Below are 18855 nucleotides of genomic sequence, written 5' to 3'. Positions count from 1 at the left end.
CCTGGTGAAAGAGTAAAGGCTGATGGACATATGGCAAGTGGACAAGACCTGGTGGGCAAGTTAGAAGCACTTGCGGTGGACTATGGAAGGCCCAGACTCATCATGCTCCTGCTTGCTGATCCACATTTGCTGGAAGATGGAAAGAGAAACCAAGATGGATCCTCCGATCCACACTGAATACTTCCTCTCGGGTGGAGCAATGATCTTAATCTTCATTGTGCTCGGAGCCAAGGCTGTGCTTTCCTTCTGCATCCGACCAGCGATACCGGGGTACATGGTGGTTCCACCAGACAAGACAGTGTTGGCGTACAGATCCTTCCTGATGTCTACATCACATTTCGTGATGCTGTTGAAACAGGTCTCCTGGAGCCCAGAAGAAAGAGGAGAGGCAATATTAACTAAATGGTACAATTTTAAAAGGGTGGCAGGAACAGAGGGACCTGGGGGTGTACATACACAAATCTTTGAAGGTGGCAGGACATGTTGAGAAGGCTGTTAAAAAGGCATATGGGATCCATGTATTATAAACAGAGGTTGTAATGTATACACCTGTGAGCATGTTCACAGGTTTGTGGACCTGTTGCACTGTGAGTGGCTCTGCTTTCTGTCTCTTAGCCAATTTTATATCCATGCTGTCACTGCCCCTTTAATCCCATGGGCTTCCATTACACTAACAAATCTATTATGTTAGTCATCTTTTGAAAGTCCATATACACACCATCAATTGCACTACCTTCATCAACCCTCTCTGTTACTTCATCTTGTGATCTTCACAAGACTCAATAAAACCCCAATTAATTGAGTCCAGGTTCTCCACGATGAGGCATGCAGTTGTGAGCCTAGTGGATGAACCGGTAGGGTTCAGTTTGATTGTTAAAGCTTTGCTAATAAACCAGCTAGTCCTTTACAGTAAAGGTTAGCTGTGAATTCTTAAGCAAAAAACCCATGAAGCAAAATGGAGTACAAAAGCAAGGAAATTATGCTAAACCTTTATAAGTCACTGGTTAGGCCCCAGGTGGAGTTTTGGAGGGGGGGATTTTAACCCCCAAAATAGGTAGGTTTGAGTCAGTTCGGATATTAAAATGTTAAAAATGTTAAACCCGACCCCAACCCACCTTTAAACCGATTACTTCCGGTTTGACGAGGGCAGGACGGGAGTGGGAAACCAACCTGCTCCCAAGAGGCAGTTGGTCATTTAAATATTATAATGAGGCTGCATGCCTCAGATTTAATCTCCATTTTAAATTTTACTTTGGCCAGCCGGGTTTCCCGTTCCTCAGGAATTCCGGTCCTTTCCTCCCTTCTTTGCGGCATACAATCTCCCCCCCACACCCCCTCCCCCACCCCCACCATGACATCTCCTATCACCCCTCCAGGCTCCGCTTTCCCCTTACCCCCTCTACAGTTTTTCCATTCCTTCCCTCTCTCCTCTCTGCTCCCTGGTTGTGGCTTGGTGCTGAAGAACAATCCACCCGACAGCCGACCTGACTCTCCATCTGGTTGGCTGAGTCCAGGAAACGGAGACAAAAAATGTTAATCAGGTCCTGAGAGAAATCGTTCTTCCGGGTTTCCCGACAAACAAAACGCCCCCCCTCCCCCGCCCCACCCACTCGCTTCCTCCCCACCTCCAAATTAATATTGGGGCCATTGTGTTCAATTCTGAGCACCACACTTTAGGAAGAATGTCAAGGCCTTACAGAGGGTGCAGCAGAGATTTACCAGAATGATATCAGGATTGCTGGACTTCAGTTATGTAGCGAGCCCTACAGAAGCTGGGGTTGTTCTCCTTAGAGCAGAGAATGTTAAGGGGAGATTTAATAGAGGTATTCAAAATCATGAAGGATTTTGATAGAGTAAATAAGGCAAAACTGTTTCCAGTGGCAGAAGGGTTGGTAACCGGAGGACACAGATTTAAGATGATTGGCAAAAGAACCAGAGGCGACATGAGGGAAAGAAATTTACCCAGCGAATTATATTGATCTGGAATGTGCTGCCTACAAGCATGCTGGAAGCAGATTCAATAGTAATATTGAAAAGTTAGTTGGATAAATACTTGAAAGGAAAAAACCTGCTATGGGGAAAGGGCAGGGGAATGAAACTAATTGGATAGCTCTATTAAAAAGTTGGTACAGACACAATGGGCTGAATAGCCTCCTTTAATGCTGTACCATATGATTCTACAATTCTATGAATATGAAAATAAATGTAGAGAAAAACTAAAGGCTCCAAATGACTGCTGCCAATATTAGTGAATGAAAGCTTAATGCCTTTGTGGGACATTTCTCCACCAGCTTAACAAACATGGTTAATTTCTTCTCGCCTCGTTATATTAATTCTGATATTATCTATTGGCTACTTACTTATTAAAAATTGCCTTTTTTCAGAAGTATCCGCTCATATATCTACCAGAGTTTAAAAAAAGGAGCTATTGAATATTACTTTGACAGAAACAGTTTATCATCTCCATTGGAGTAGTAAAAAGAGGAATATCATACAAATGTGTTAAGTATTCACCAACAATATTTCTAACCTGATTAGTTGTTTGATCTAAGTCTTGTTGACGACTTTCAAAGTCATGTTTTCCAGGCAGTGATACGCATCTCCTTAGAAGCATGTGGTTTGTCCAGAATCAAGGGAAATGGAGCCTGTTTGTAGTTCAGTGCATGCATCAAAATCCTTCAGTCATGGGCTGCTGTGAATGCATTGAATCCTATGCTTCACAAGCTGCGATTTGAAGTGCTGTCAAAAAATGGATCACAGCTAAAGAATTTGGATGTCAGTGGAAAATAGGGTTTCTCTGCAGCAGTAAAAAAGATTTAATTTATGTGTTGCTGGATGGGAATAGTGCCATAGTCATGTAGTCTTTGGAAAATGGAGTGAAGAGAATATGTAATTGCCCGAGTGTTTTAGTCATTAATCTGCCTGTTGGAGTAATATCCTGATAAGACTGCGGCCTTGCACTTTGCGTGCTCCGTCTTGCGTAAGAACCAAAGGTGGGGTTGGCTCTCTCCACTAATTGTCCCCAGGAGCCCGAAAACAAATTTATAAATGAACATCTTCATCCAGAATTTCACAGGCATTGTATTCTCAAGCGCAAGTAAAGGAAGTACTGATTGCTTCACCAAAGCCAACACATCGCATTAAGCCTCATTAATTCTCTCACTTGTCAGCTGCTGAGTTTCCAACTTTGTTTTCTGTTTTTAAACTAAATAGAGAGGGAGGGTCAGGTAAAGTGTAAAGATTTGAGTATTTTCACATGTGTACCATCCCATTTTAATGAGGTGTGCTTGCTTTTACTCTTTTTTTTTTGTGTGTGTCGATTCTTTCCCCCCTCCTCTGATGTCAAAGACTCTTGCAATTGTGTTTTTTTTGGTGGACCTTGATTAAGTGGGCATTCTTCCATGATGGGACTAGACAGTGAGTGGCATCGCGCTCTTCAGTCATGGAATGTGTCACAGCTGGGCTTGATCTCGATCCTCTTCTCACCCAAAATTTACACCAATTACCGGATAGTAGTCAGCAGCTAAACTATGGCTGATTTTACTAAGCCCTCAGGAGCACAGAGATCCACTGCAGGACTCCAACTACAGCTCTGCCTGAGTTCAACTAATTCAGCACAGGCTTGGAATCGAACCTGAGTCCTTCCTCCTACAGCCCACAGGCTTTTAAACCCCAAGCTTAGAGTCACATAATCATTATTTCTTCATCTATCTCATCTTCTCTCCTAACTTCATGGTGTCCTCCATCCTGGACTTGAACCTATTCTCAATAAGAATGAAAATCAATATAATATTGAGAAATTTACAAGCTAGTCAGCAAAGTCTTTGTAAATTCCCAATTGAGGATAGCTTTATTGAACCAAATGAAAAGAATTAGGATTAAATATAAATGGTTTTCAATTTACCAACAATAAAGACTATTACAAGAATTGAGCATGCTTCAATAATTCTTGTTATTTCATTTGGTGGCCATGCCTTCATCTGCCTGGGCCCTAAGCTCTGGAACTCCCTCCCTCAACCTCTCCGTCTCTTTACCGCTCTTTCTCCTTTAAGACGCTCCTTACAACTAACCTCTTTGACCAAGCTGCCGTAATTTCTTCTTATGTGGCTCGGTGTCAAATTTATTGGTTTTGTCTTACAGCACGCCTTGGGATGTTTTACTATGTTAAAAGCTCTATATAAATACAAGTTGTTGTTGTTAAGTGATTTGAACCACCTTTTATCTCTCTCCAGGAATGAGTGACCCTGTCCTAAAAATCCCATAGCAGAGAACGATTCAATTCGCAGATCGCTTTGCTCAAAAACGTAACTGGCTTGTAGACGTAAAATTAGTTTTTTTTTTGCTGATTAATGGGACATATTGTTGCAAGTCTAATAGTTAAGATTCCTGGTTTTCAGCCAGGCAGCCTGGATTCGATTCCCAGTATGGGGATTTGGTGTTTGGAGGTGTCAGCCTTGACTCAGTGGTAGCACTCTAGCCTCAGAATCAGAAGGCATCTGTATCCATAGACCAGTGTAGCCTGTCCAGTGATATCTCTCCAAAAGACTACCTTTTAATGATGGCTAATGGTAATCAGATGTTTAACTTAATGGAGAAAACATTTCCATTTACGATAGTATTTTTCACATTGTAGTTCACTTGTTAACAATGACCACATCCTGTCATAGAAACATAGAAACATAGAAAATAGGTGCAGGAGTAGGCCATTTGGCCCTTCTAGCCTGCACCACCATTCAATGAGTTCATGGCTGAACATGCAACTTCAGTACCCCATTCCTGCTTTCTCGCCATACCCCTTGATCCCCATAGTAGTAAGGACTTCATCTAACTCCTTTTTGAATATATTTAGTGAATTGGCCTCAATAACTTGCTGTGGTAGAGAATTCCACAGGTTCACCACTCTCTGGGTGAAGAAGTTTCTCCTCATCTCGGTCCTAAATGGCTTACCCCTTATCCTTAGACTGTGTCCCCTGGTTCTGGACTTCCCCAACATTGGGAACATTCTTCCTGCATTTAACCTGTCTAAACCCATCAGAATTTTAAACGTTTCTATGAGGTCCCCTCTCATTCTTCTGAACTCCAGTGAATACAAGCCCAGTTGATCCAGTCTTTCTTGATAGGTCAGTGCCGCCATCCCGGGAATCAGTCTGGTGAACCTTCGCTGTACTCCCTCAATAGCAAGAATGTCCTTCCTCAGGTTCATACTTTCAAGAGTGTCAGCTGTGACTCAATTGGTAGAAGGCTGTGGGTTCAAATCTCACTCCAGAGACTTGGGCAAAGAAATTTAGGTTGTGACGGAGTACTGCATTGTTGGAGGTGCTGTCTTTCGGATGCAGACATTAAACCAAGATGCTGTTTGCTCTCTCAGGTGGATGTATAAAATCCTATGGCACTATTTCAAAGAAGTTCAGGGGAGCTATCCCTAGAGCCCTAGCCAATATTTATCCCACAATCAACATCTAAAACAGTTTATCTGGTCATTATCACATTGCTGTTTGTGGAAGCATGCTGTGCTCAAATTGGCTGCTGCGCTTCCTGCAATACAACAGTGACTATACTCCAAATTGTAATAATTGGCTGTAAATTGCTTTGTGTCATCCGGTGGTCATGAAAGGCGCTATATAAATGCAAGTCTTTTTTGACTTTTTTGACTGCTACTTAAAACTGGCATATCCACAATTTAACTAAACAAATATTACTATGCTCCATTTCCATGGGGATATAGCTAAGTGTGTCACATAGTGCAGGATAACTGGAATATGGTCCTAATGATTAGAATAAGCAATGGCCAATATCAGAAGCTCAAGGTTTTGATCCAACCATGTATTTGCCAGTTCAAATTAGATTTGTCAAATAAGATTTCAATTACAGTTCATTACAGTCAAGCTTGATCTGAATAAATAGGTGAGTACAGATATCTGAGAGATTTACCACCAAGATTGGCCTGAGACTATTTCCAAACATGAGTAATGAATATTGTTGTACCACAGGGACAAAATGAAGGGTTGAAAGATAAGGCATTGATAGAGACTTTCATTCAGTTCTGACATGTCAACTGTGGCTCAGTGGGTAGCACTCTCACCTCTGATTCAGAAGGTGCTGGATTCATGTCCCACTCCAGAGACTTGAACATAAAATGTAGGCTGACACTCCAGTGCAGTACTGAAGAATGCTGCACTGTCAGGGGTGCTGGGGCCGAAATTCACCTCTGCCCGAAATCGGTCGCACCTTTCGCTTTTGAAGTGATTTCTCCACCGTGTTGGATGAGGTGGCCTCTTCCGCGAAATTCAGCTCGTTGTCGTTTTTTTTAAGCGGTCCAGAAGTTGGTCATAATGGGGGCGGAAGTGAGGCGGTAAGTACTCTAGAGGGGTGGAAGTGGAGGCGGGACGGAGTCTCCGCCGCTGTCAGTCATCGGCGGAGCGATGATGACATCATTACGTGTGTGCGTCACCACGTCTCTCTCCTTCACTTAAAGGGGAGGGAATCGGCGATTCTTTAGTTTTGGTCCACTGGGCCACCAGGGAGGCTTTCGGCCCAAGAGGGAGCGCCAGGCTGCCTGTTGGCGGCTCGGCTGAACCCGTGGGGCACAATTGTCCAGCCGACCTAGAAGCCGGCCGGGAAAAAAAAAATTTGGCGGCCACAGCAGTGGGCCCTCGCATTTAATGGCTGCCGTGCAGCCAAGTCCCACACACTGAAGACAAGGTGCGCCGACAGAAAAAGCTGTTGGGGGCACCACTCAGCGGGTCGAGGATTTTTACAGCTGAATTTGGCTGGAGGTGCAGGAGATTGGGATCCAGCAGTAAGCGGCCTTTTTGTGGAGCTGAATTTTGGCCCGGCTGTCTTTCGGTTGAGACACTAACTCGAGGCCCCTTCTACCCTCTCAGGTAGATATAAAAGATCCCATGGCACTATTTTGAAGAAAAGCAGGAGAGTTATCCCTGGTATCCTGGCCAATGTTTATTCTTCAATCAATTTCACTAAAGCAGATTATCTGCTCATTATAACACTGCTGTTTGTGGGAGCTTGCTGTGTGCAATATGGCAGCTGTGTTTCCGACAGTACATCAGTGACCACACTTCAAAAGTACTTCATTGGCTGTAAAGCACTTTGGGACGTCCTGAGGTTGTGCAAGGTGCTATATAAATGCAAATCTTTCTTTTTAAAGTAAAGCCGGCTCCTCTTGATCCGATACAAAAGCAAAATACTGCGGATGCTGGAAATCTGAAATAAAAACAGAAAATGCTGGAAACACTCAGCAGGTCAGGCAGCATCTGTGGAGAGAGAAACAGAGTTAACGTTTCAGGTCAATGACCTGAACTCTGTTTCTCTCTCCACAGATACTGCCTGACCTGCTGAGTATTTCCTGTATTTTCTGTTTTTACCTCTTGATCTGGGTTGGCCTGTGTGGCTCTTTTCAATAAGGAAATTAAACAACCCGCACAACAAACTGGTATTTTAATACAATCTGCAAATGAATTGAAGCTTGGCAGTCACAGATGTAAATCGCGCGATATAGTAAAATAATTCTGACTCGTACTGAAATTGTTCTTTTATTGGAACTATAGTACAAACAGAGGAAGAGTCAGTCATGTGATGATTCTCATTGGAATCTGCTTAAGGAATACCGATTAATAACAGGGAGCTAGTCTGGAGGTGGTCATTGCACTCCTGTTTCACTGTGATCCATCCAAATAAATTTATGGTTTATATATTATCTACTGCAGTCACTTGGCTTTCTAAACTTTCCTTGTTTGTTCCTCCTGGGCTCCAAATATACAGTTCTACACCATCTTCATTCTCACTCTGTTAGAATAACACATCATCTCCAACTTAAACAAATTATTTTCCAGGACCTCAAAATGTTAGAACGTCTCTGCTCTCTGTCTTTCCATTCTCCTCCAAATGGCTGGCTCTTAAAACAGAAGCTTAACAGCACCCAACCACCAGCACCTCGTTTATTCCATCTTTTGCTTCTGTCCACATGTACGCTGCCGACACCCAACTCTACCTCTCCACCACTGCTCTCGAACCCTCCACGGTCTCTAAATTGTCAGACTGCTTATCTGACATCTAGTACTAGATGAGCAGAAATTTTCTCCAATTAAATTTTGGGAAGACCGAAGCCATTGTCTTTGGTCCCCACCACCAATGACTCCCTCCCTCTCCCTAGCATCTATCTGAGGCTGAACCAGACTGTTCGCAACCTAGGCGTCATATTTGACCCTGAAATGAGTCTCCGGACACATATCCGTGCCATAACTAAAACCGCCTTTTTCCACCTCTGTAACATTGCCCGTCTCCGCCCTTGCCTCAGCTCATCTGCTGAAACCCTCATTCATGCCTTTGTTACCTCTAGACTTGACTACTCCAACTCACTCCTGGCTGGCCTCCCACATTCTACACTACATAAACGTGAGGTCATCCAAAACTCGGCAGCCCGTGTCCTAACTCGCACAAAGTCACGATCACCCATCACCCCTGTGCTTGCTGGCCTACATTGGCTATCAGTTAAACAATGCCTCGATTTCAAAATTCTCACCCTTGTTTACAAATCCCTCCCTATCTCTGTAATCTATTTCAGCCTCACAACCCCACAAGATGTCTGCGATCCTCAAATTCTGTCCCCTTGAGCATCCCTCATTATAACTGCTCAACCATTGGTGGCCGTGCCTTCAGTTGTTTGGGCCCTAAGCTCTGGAACTCCCTCCCTAAACCTCTCTGCCTCGCTACCTCTCTTTCATCCTTTAAGATGCTCCTTAAAATCGACCTCTTTAACCAAGCCTTTGGTCATCTGCCATAATTTCTTCTTATGTGGCTCAGTGTCAGATTTATCTGTTTTGTCTTGTAACACTGCTGTGAAGCGACTTGGGACGTTTTACTACGTTAAAGGCGCTATATAAATACAAGTTGTTGTTATCCTTTTCCAGTGTGGTTGTGCTCTGCATTCCTGGACCTTGGCCTTTTGTTGAGGCTTCTCAACAAAAGTCCAGAAAATTGCATATATTTTTAATTGGTACAAAATGCCACTGTAGTTCTCATCAAGATTATTGTTAAACCGTTTCAGGCATCAGGGAGATTTCTGCTGTCCACAATGAAACAATGGGGGGGCGGGGGGGAGGCGCGAGGGGAGGCTGCTACAGCCTTTAGTAACATTTAATTTCACAGTTAAATCTGATTGGGTTTGACAGCAATTTGTTGTTGCCCTAATCATTCATACGTTCTCTTGAGATTTTCAATCAAAAATATTTATCTTCAATATATACCTTGGATAGCAGATTAGTTAAATCTGATTGACTTCCTGCCTGCAAACCACATTAACATCTCATTACAAGTACTTGAGAGTGTAAACATTGTCAGATTTACAACATCTTGGTAAACAGCATTCTCACACTTTCACACAGTAAGCCTCACATACCATCTCCAGGGGGCTGGAACTCAGTGAAGCACGACAATCTAATGTGGTTGTGGTTGCGTGTGTGTGTGGATGCAGATGTCTGTATATAGCCATGATAAAATCTCCTACATTTTAATTCTAAGAACTATTATATGAGTAGTCACACACAGCATTGTTGGGTGAATCCAATCTTTGCAATAAAGTCTCCAACATAAATCACGGCTTAGTTGGCACAAAACCTGACCTCAGAAGGAATGGGTAAAGAACCAATTTTATGGCCAAATTCTGGCAGCTTAACTGCACTTTTCAAATCATGGGACTTACTACTCAAGCAGCCTTTGGTGTTTTCTAGGCAATGCCAGCATGATCTTTGTCCTGAGAACATTGGGTCTTAATGACTGATGATTGTCTTGTCTATGTTTACTTAACTTGTGAGGAAGCAAAATATAGTTTTATGCCTCAGTTGCATTATTTTATCCATAATGCACATCACACCTGTTCCTTGTCTGGAGGAAGCCTGGCGGAAACTACTGGAACTACAAAGTATCAATGAAAATGGAAATTAATATAACATTGCCGACCTTCTTATGAGCAATTTGTAGATTTGTATTGAAACTTATAATTAAAAAGTAGACTGGAGTTTGTCTAACCTTGTAAGTTTTTCATCTTTATTTATTAATAATAATCCACTAGCTAACATCACAATATTAAATTTGTCCATGCATGTGATGGAAGATCAGTGATTGGTTGATGTTACATTCATTAAGTTAACAAGTGGCAAGTAAATAACTAGAAAGTGGTGCTTTAAATGGAGCTGAAACTATAAACTAGAACCTTGAGAGCTTTAGCTGAGATCGATGACATTGCAATGGGCAGCACTACAAAAGATGGCCCCCAAATTCTTCAGCAAGCACCATAACACTAACAGACAGCTCTGAATTGCACCAAATCATAATTATGGAAGCTCTGCTATGACAGGCACGACGGGCCGAATGACCTCCTTCTGTGTTGTATCAATCTATAATATTTAGCTCCCAGGCAGGCACTGGGTCAAGTTTCACTTTTATTGCAAAGTGTAAAAACGGAGAGCGGTGGACTGGCTACCCATTTTATCTATGAAAGTTGTCACAGGCCGATCTGTGACCGCTTGTTTAACAGCGGGTGGTTAAAGTGATAATTCACCCCCGTTGTCCCATCACAGCAGTAAGACTGGTTTAGATCATATTATTTATTGAGATGACCGAAGTAATTATCATCGAAGGGTTTGTTTGCTGACATATAGATGTGTTGAAATGTCTTTTTGTTTGTCGATTTTCTCACTTCCTCTTCTTCCGAAGGCTTTGACTCCTGCTGGGTTAAGGTTCCACAGGTAGCAGGGGCCAGCTGGTATCTTACTCAAATGGTTGTCCTTCCTGTGTGATGTGCACATTACTTAGTCGGATTTGTTTGGTAAGAAATCAATCCCAAGCTGACAAAGATAAATGTGCACTGAGCCAAGATTTCACTTGCATTTGGTTAACAATGGTATTGGTCCGTACTACGCAATGAGCTCGAATCAAGTTAGATTAGTATTACCAATATCTGTCTTGTTTGATACATGTTATTATTTTTATTGAGGAGAAATGGTTTTATCCGGGGGTGAGAATGAATAGAATTGAACAATTGTATTCAGCACTGTTAAGATTTTTATTACGACGCTGTATAATTTATTTACATTTTGAACAAAATAGAAGGTGCCTATTGCTGGGAAAGCTTACCAGCAACCTGGCCCAGTCCTCAGACCAAGGCTGCAGTTGTTTACCTCAAAGGTACAACAGCTGGATTTCTAGGAAAGTATGTTCATTGTGCAGTGTCATGTTGGACAGAAGAACATTAAAGTGATCAAGTAAGGAATCTGATAAAGGCATTCGGGCACCATTGATCATTCACAACAGTGCAAGTTTGTCTTTGGTAAATTTGCAACAAAACATTGAATATATATGGCCTTGTGACTCATATGGCAGGTGCATCGTGTGGTGTGGTACTGAGCAATGCAGGAAAGACTCATGTTAGAATCCTGGGGGCCGATTTTCAGCAAGGCCTCCGCCTGCCCAAGTGCCGCCCAAAGTGCCGCCGATGGCCGCCAAGGTACCAGAAGGTACTTTGGGCGGGATATTCAGGAAGAAGGTCCCTCGAAGGTTGGCAAGATGTACACTGCCAATTTGGGCAGCAGCAGAGGCGCTTGCCGTCCAGGTGCCGCCGAGGATGGAGTCGGGCCCACGGAGGGTCGAAGACCTGAAAAAAAAAAATCACAAATAAAAAATACAAAAAAGTATCCGAAGACCTTCAGGGGACCCTCTGCAGGTAAGTCACTGTTGAAAATTTAAAAAAAAAATGTTCACTTACCTTTTTTTCAGGTTCTTCAGACTTGCCGTCGAGGACAGACCAGCCTCCAGCCAGCGGTCCAACCCGTTCTGCCGCCGAGTCCCGCCGACTCCCCCCCCCCCCCCCCCCCCCCACAGGAACCTGGGAGCTCGGCGGGCAGGAACTCAGTTGTTTCACTCGGCTGTCCGCTGCTGTCAACGGGTGGTTCCCGGCGGCTCTCTCCTCCCGCCCGCTCCAGGCCACCCCAAAAGTGGCACTGGGCAGATCTGCAGGAGGAATGTCGGCGGGAGTGGGCGACAGCGAGCAGAGGCCTTGATGAAAATCGGCCCCCTGGTCTCTTTTGAATTAGCCTGAGTCTTGTGGGGATGCTGCAGTTGGTTGCATTGCTTCAGGATTAGAGAGGAGAAAAATTGGCCAGGAATTCCCAATCCGGATAATATCCAGAGGCTACTGTGTGTGGACCATGGGTGATAACAGGATTTGTGATGCTTCCAATGATTAAATAGATTGTCACAACTCTTAAGAAGTTTAATCCACAGATACCACCCCTTACCGTCGATGGACCCACCCTTGGTCCTTCTCCATCTATCAACATTCTTGGCCTCACTATAACCATTGACAAACACAACTCTTATATCTCCTGCAATGTTAAAGCTATTTCTGAAATGTTTCCCTTTTTCTTTTCAAACCCTTCAAAAGTACTCCATTGGTTTTAAAATGCTTTGGGGCGTCCTGAGGTCCTGAAAGACTTTACATAAATGCAAGTCTTTATACTATTTTTTAATATTAACATTAAAGAATATGTAAAGTATTTAAGCAAATATTATTAACTGAAAGAATTGTGCCAAGAATTCCGGCCTTGACGGGTCAGTACAAAGTGCGCACGGACCCGGCGAGGCCTCGCAAAAGCCAGTTTTTAGGACGCGACGTGCATGCGCTGAAAACCGGCTTTTCCGATCTGTCAAGATTTCTCTCGACAGATCCTCCGCATCCCCGGGAGAAGGACATCCGCGCGGGAGAAATTGGGCTATTTGCCCAATTCATGCCCAGCGAATGTCCTTCAAACTCTTACGCCTGGTAAAAGCAGGCACATAGCTTTCTTTTACCAGCGTAAGAGTTCTAAAACACATAAAAATTAAATTTAATTATACATTTTTATGTTAAAAGTCCTGTCCATTAAAGTAAGTTTATTTTAAACCCTATTAAAACACATTAAAAAAGTCCCCCAAAAATATATTTTTTCTAAAACATTTAATTAACTTTAATTTCAATTAATTTTAAATATACGAAGTGTTTTTTTAATTTACTCTGTTGAGTTTATTATTTTAGGGGAGTATTCTCATCGATAATAATGAGAACTCAACGGAGTGATTGGTGGTCCAGGCCCACATGACTCCACCTTTTTCGTACGTATGGAGAAGTCCTCTCTCTGTACGGTACATATGGAATGAACGCCTCTCTCTGTACGGTACCTATGGAATGAAGGTCTCTCTCTGTACGGTACCTATGGAATGAAGTCCTCTCTCTGTACGCTACCTATGGAATGAAGTCCTCTCTCTGTACGGTACCTATGGAATGAAGGCCTCTCTCTGTACGGTACCTATGGAATGAAGGCCTCTGTACGCTACCTATGGAATGAAGGTCTCTCTCTGTACGGTACCTATGGAATGAAGGCCTCTCTCTGTACGGTACCTATGGAATGAAGTCCTCTCTCTGTATGGTACCTATGGAATGAAGGTCTCTCTCTGTACGGTACCTATGGAATGAAGTCCTCCCTCTGTACGGTACCTATGGAATGAAGTCCTCTCTCTGTACGCTACCTATGGAATGAAGGCCTCTCTCTGTACGCTATCTATGGAATGAAGGCCTCTCTCTGTACGGTACCTATGGAATGGCATGTTGGCCTTCATAGCGAGGGGATTTGAGTACAAGGGCAGGGAGGTGTTGCTACAATTGTACAGGGCCTTGGTGAGGCCACACCTGGAGTATTGTGTACAGTTTTGGTCTCCTCACCTGAGGAAGGACATTCTTGCTATTGAGGGAGTGTAGCGAAGGTTCACCAGACTGATTCCCGGGATGGCGGGACTGACCTATCAAGAAAGACTGGATCAACTGGGCTTGTATTCACTGGAGTTCAGAAGAATGAGAGGTGACCTCATAGAAACGTTTAAAATTCTGACGGGGTTAGACAGGTTAGATGCAGGAAGAATGTTCCCAATGTTGGGGAAGTCCAGAACCAGGGGACACAGTCTAAGGATAAGGGGGAAGCCATTTAGGACCGAGATGAGGAGGAATTTCTTCACCCAGAGAGTGGTGAACCTGTGGAATTCTCTACCACAGAAAGTTGTTGAGGCCAATTCACTAAATATATTCAAAAAGGAGTTAGATGAAGTCCTTACTACTAGGGGGATCAAGGGGTATGGTGAGAAAGCAGGAATGGGGTACTGAAGTTGCATGTTCAGCCATGAACTCATTGAATGGCGGTGCAGGCTAGAAGGGCCGAATGGCCTACTCCTGCACCTATTTTCTATGTCTATGTTTCTATGAAGCCCTCTCTCTGTACGGTACCTATGGAATGAAGGCCTCTCTCTGTACGCTACCTATGGAATGAAGGCCTCTCTCTGTACGGTACCTATGGAATGAAGGCCTCTCTCTGTACGCTACCTATGGAATGAAGGCCTCTCTCTGTACGGTACCTATGGAATGAAGTCCTCTCTCTGTACGCTACCTATGGAATGAAGTCCTCTCTCTGTACGGTACCTATGGAATGAAGTCCTCTCTCTGTACGCTACCTATGGAATGAAGGCCTCTCTCTGTACGGTACCTATGGAATGAAGGCCTCTCTCTGTACGCTACCTATGGAATGAAGTCCTCTCTCTGTACGCTACCTATGGAATGAAGTCCTCTCTCTGTATGCTACCTATGGAATGAAGTCCTCTCTCTGTATGCTACCTATGGAATGAAGGTCTCTCTCTGTATGCTACCTATGGAATGAAGGTCTCTCTCTGTACGCTACCTATGGAATGACGTCCTCTCTCTGTACGCTACCTATGGAATGAAGGCCTCCGACTGCCGAAGGTGCCTCTGGGACCACCAGATGTTTTCATCAAAAAATTTTGGGTCGGAGGCATTTGTCCGAAGGAAGCCGCCGACCGCAATTTTCCCCCCAATAACTGCAATTTCGATTTGCTGGTGTGTCTGGAGCTTGCTAAAACTGTGAACATCTCCACATTTAGTACATTTGTACAGACTTTCTCAATTCCGGAGCTGTTCTTTTATTGTTAAGGTCAATTGGTGACTTGGTGAAGTATCTCAGATTTGTTGAAGCTGCACTGCCGCACCTTACTTGCAGAATTAAGGCTTTTGATTTGCAAAATTACTGCCTCAGTTCCCAGGCCAACATTTTGCACTGCCACCTTTTCTACTTTTTACTTTGTCAGAACCACTTAACGAGCTTATTGGTCATTTGTTTGCTGACACTATTATATCTTTTCACATTGTTGCATGTTTTTATATATTTGTGCATTTACATTCATGTTGCCTTAACAAGTTCTTCAGAGCTCTGAGTCAAATGTCTGACACATTACAATTACCAGCTCTGACTCTAGACCCTGTGGGTTTTCTAATTTAATTTAGATTTAATTGAAATCATGAACTAAAATAATTTTCCTGTTCTCAGAAACCCATCCTATCTCTTCCATGAACAGATTAAGCTACTGAAAACAACTTGTATTATGGCCCAGAATTTCCTGGAGACTCGTGCCATTGTAACGCTGCATCAACATCACTTTACAGAGAGTTGTATATCCAAGTCTGCAGATGACACTAAATTAGGAGGCACACCAACGGTGTCTCCACAAGATCCTGCAAATTCGCTGGGAGGGTAGACGCACCAACGTTAGTGTTCTCGATCAGGCCAACACCCCCAGCATCGAAGCACTGACCACCCTTGACCAGCTCCGTTGGGCGAGCCATATTGTTTGCATGCACGAAACAAGACTCCCAAAGCAAGCGTTCTACTCAGAACTCCTACACGGCAAACGAGCCACAGGTAGACATTTTCAAGGACACCCTCAAAGCCTCCTTGATAAAATGCAACATCCCCACTGACACGTGGGAGTCCCTGGCCAAAGACCACCCTAAGTGGAGGAAGAGCATCCGGGAGGATGCTGAGCACCTCGAGTCTCATCACTGAGAGCATGCAGAAAACAAGCGCAGGCAGCAGAAGGAGTGAGCGACAAATTAGACTCCCCACCCACCCTTTCCTTCAACCACTGTCTGTCCCACCTATGACAGAGACTGTAATTCCTAAATTGGACTGTTTAGTCACCTGAGAGCTCACTTTTGGAGTGGAAGCAAGTCTTCGTCGATTTCAAGGGACTGCCTATGATGATGATAGAAACATAGAAACATAGAAAATAGGTGCAGGAGTAGGCCATTCGGCCCTTCGAGCCTGCACCGCCATTCAATGAGTTCATGGTTGAACATGCAACCTCAGTACCCCATTCCTGCTTTCTCGCCATACCCCTTGATCCCCATAGTAGTAAGGACTATATCTAACTCCTTTTTGAATATATTTAGTGAATTGGCCTCAACAACTTTCTGTGGTAGAGAATTCCACAGGTTCACCACTCTCTGGGTGAAGAAGTTTCTCCTCATCTCGGTCCTAAATGGCTTACCCCTTATCCTTAGACTGTGACCCCTGGTTCTGGACTTCCCCAACATTGGGAACATTCTTCCTGCATCCAACCTGACTAAACCCATCAGAATTTTAAACGTTTCTGTGAGATCCCCTCTCATTCTTCTGAACTCCAGTGAATACAAGCCCAGTTGATCCAGTCTTTCTTGATATGTCAGTCCCGCCATTCCGGGAATCAGTCTGGTAAACCTTCGCTGCACTCCCTCAATAACAAGAATGTCCTCCCTCAAGTTAGGAGACCAAAACTGTATGCAATACTCCAGGTGTGGCCTCACCAAGACCCTGTACAACTGTAGTAACACCTCCCTGCCCCTGTACTCAAATCCCCTCGCTATGAAGGCCAACATGCCATTTGCTTTCTTAACCGCCTGCTGTACCTGCATGCCAATCTTCAATGACTGATGTACCATGACACCCAGGACTTGTTGCACCTCTCCTTTTCCTAATCTGTCACCATTCAGATAATAGTCTGTCTCTCTGTTTTTACCACCAAAGTGGTGATGATGTTATGTGGATGGGAGTTACAAAAGGACATAAACAGATTGAGTGAAAAATTATGGCAAATGGAGTTCAACTTGGACAAATGTGAGGTCAGTCACTTTCGATCTGAGAAAGAAATATTGGAATCTTTTGTTAATGATGGGGGACTAGGAGCTGTGAATTAGCATAGGTATCTAGGCGTCAATGGACACAAATCACTAAAAACGAGTGCACAGATAGAAAAATTAATCAAAACGGCTAATTGAATATGGGCCTTTATCTCAAGGTGGGTTGGGGTGGGGGTTGGGGCGGTTAGAATTCAAAGGTGAGGACATGATGCTTCAGTTATACAGAGATTTGATCAGACCCCATCTGGAGCACTGTGTTTAACTTTGAGCATTGAACCTCAGGAAAGATATATTGGCCTTGGAGGGGATGCAACGCAAATTCATCAGGAGATTACGGGGGCATAATAGGTTAAATTATGAGAACAGGTTGCATCAACTTGGCTTCTATTCCCTTGAGTTTAAAAGCTTGAGGGGTGATCTAATCGAGATATTTAAAATGTTAAAGGGATTTGATAGCTTAGATACAGAGAAACTATTTCATTTACTGAGGTAAGAACAGGAAATCTAGAAATCTCTCCCTCAAAAGGCTGTGGTGCTGGGTCAATTGAAATTTTCAATTGAGATCGATAGATTTTTGATCAGTGTGGGTATTAAGGGATATGGAGCGAAGTCGATAAATGGAGTTGAGGCTTGAAGGGCTGAAGGCCTACTGTTCAACATCACACAGATATTTTTTTTCTCTAACGGGAATTACTGATCTGCACAGTTTTACAGCAAAATCTGTCAAGACAGATGGTGTGGGAGCAACAACAACAACCTGCATTTATATAGCACCTTTAACATAGTAAGACGTTCCAAGGCACTTCACAGAAGCGGTATCAAACAAAATTTGACGCTGAACCACATAAGGAGATATTAGGGCAGAGGGGTAAGTTTTAAGGAGCGGGTTAAAGAAGTAAAGAGAGCTAGAGAGTAGGAGAGGTTTAGGGAGGGAATTCCAGAGCTTGGGGCCTAGGCAGCTGAAGGCATGGCCGCCAATGGTGGAGCGATTTGAAATCGTGGATGCGCCAGAGGCCAGAATTGGAGGAGCGCAGAGATCTCGGAGGGTTGTATGGCTGGAGGAAGTTGTAGAGATAGGGAAGGGTGAGGTGATGGAGGGATTTGAAAACAAGGAGCAGTTAGTAAAATTATTTCACATCATTGAAACAGTATCGGCTTAATTTAGTTAATGGTATGATTGTGATGAAACAATTTTGAAGTTCAAAATATATAGTGTCCAAAATCTCGTAATTTATTGTTAGGCGTGGACAATAGAGATAGGTAAAATTATTTAGAATATATAAAGCCTTGCGATATTGGAATGGAATCAGGAAGCCGTATCTCGTCTTAATTGTCTACCATTCGTGATCAATAAACTGTTTCATAACGTCGATTTAGACTTTGCTTTAGGAAGGCACAGCACAGGTCATTGCCTGCAGAGTTCTGCAGCATTAACTTGCACATCAATAAGATAAATTGTAACCCAAATAACCTTATACAGTGACGGCTACATTATAGCATTGTACACCCAGATGCAGTGAGCTCTCTGTCCCTGCAATGCCTTTAGTCCATTAAAGCAATACAAATATATTAATTAAATCAGTCAACCTATCCTTTGGATAGAGTGAGCTTGATTGCACCCAGAACTGTTCAGGTTCATACTATTTTACAAAGAGTGCTAAGCAGCATTGCTTTAAGTAGTGCCATTGGAGAAATAAATTACTTTTCAGAAAACGTATACGATTCCCAATAGATCATAAATCAAGCAAGACAAACACGTATTTATTTTTGCAACTGGCTGGTGAGAATTA

The sequence above is a fragment of the Pristiophorus japonicus genome, chromosome 15 (assembly GCF_044704955.1).
Source record: "Pristiophorus japonicus isolate sPriJap1 chromosome 15, sPriJap1.hap1, whole genome shotgun sequence".
Classification (NCBI taxonomy): domain Eukaryota; kingdom Metazoa; phylum Chordata; class Chondrichthyes; family Pristiophoridae; genus Pristiophorus; species Pristiophorus japonicus.
This window is presented reverse-complemented; position numbering follows the sequence as displayed.